Source organism: Octodon degus, unplaced genomic scaffold, assembly GCF_000260255.1.
Source record: "Octodon degus isolate 3935 unplaced genomic scaffold, OctDeg1.0 scaffold00355, whole genome shotgun sequence".
Taxonomy (NCBI): Eukaryota; Metazoa; Chordata; class Mammalia; order Rodentia; family Octodontidae; genus Octodon; species Octodon degus.
Window position 1 is genome coordinate 653,181 of NW_004524931.1, and position 1,277 is coordinate 654,457.

The following is a 1,277-nucleotide window of genomic DNA, read 5'->3' on the forward strand; positions in this document are numbered from 1 at the left end:
AGAGAAAAGCTGTGACTATATGAGTATGCACCCATAATGACAATAGATATTGGTTATACTAAAATGAGGCACTGGGCCCAGGGAGATAGCTCAGTAGAATAAGTGCTTGCCTGGCAAGCACAGGGTCCTGAGTTCAATTCCCAGTACTGCAAAAAATAAAGTAAAATAAAATAAAAAGAGGCACTAAAAACATAAGATAAAATAAAATAAAATGAAGCATAGAATAAGTTCTCCAAGATGTCCACTGTTTAAACAGTGGACATATCCATGCCAGTTAGCTATTACTATAACAAACGCCTCAGATAATCAACTCCTAAAGAGGAAAGGCACCTTCCAGTTCTCAAGTTTTTTTGTTTTTTTTTTAATTAATGTATTTGGTTGTTGCAGGGTCTCACTATGCAGTTCAGACTCATGGTGATCCTCCTGCTCTCAGCCTCCCCAGCACTGGGATTACAGGCATGAGCCACTATGCCAGGACTCTGGCTGGCTCAGTCCGCCCTGGGCTTGCCTAAGCTTGCTTAAGCAGGCGCTTTAGTCCCCTGAGCTATCTCGCTGGCTCTGGCTTTCAGTTTTGAGGTTCAGTCTGCGATCAATTTCGCCAGTGCTACTGGGTCTGTGACAGTATGTCATCAAGCAGAACCTGGCAGAGGCCTGCTTGTCTCGTGGCTGCAACCAGAGACAGAAACAGTCAGGGTCCCACTGTGCCCCTCCGAGTACACTTGCAACCATCTCACATCTCCACCAGGCCTCATCTCTCCCCACCAACCCCCTCTGACAGCTCCCCTTGGAGACCAAGCCTTAGCATGAGGGCCTTAGGATACATGCAGGTCTGAACTGCAAAAATACCACAGCCACCTTTGGGCTAGTAAGTAAGCCATGGGTTTCTTGTGCTTACATCTTATAATGGGATTTAAGGGATACCAAAGATAAAAGATACACTGGATTGTATTTTTAAAGAAGTGGAAGCGCTTGGGAGGCTGTAAACAGGAGGAGCACTACAAGTTCGATCTACTAGAGCCTGTAGACCTTGTATAAATACATTTTTAAAAATCTACGGAAAGATCCAGCCACGCCGGGAATGTCAGATCTTGTATGAATGAGGGGAGGAGGACACACAGGATCTTGCTATGCAACTCAGGATCGGACTCGTAGTGATCCTCCTGTTTTCAGCCTCCCAAGCGCTGGGATTACAAGTGTGTGCCACCACACCCAGTCACAATTGCCATCTCAGTGCATTCCAGGGGTGGGCCTGGCACAGCACACTGGGGATTGAACCC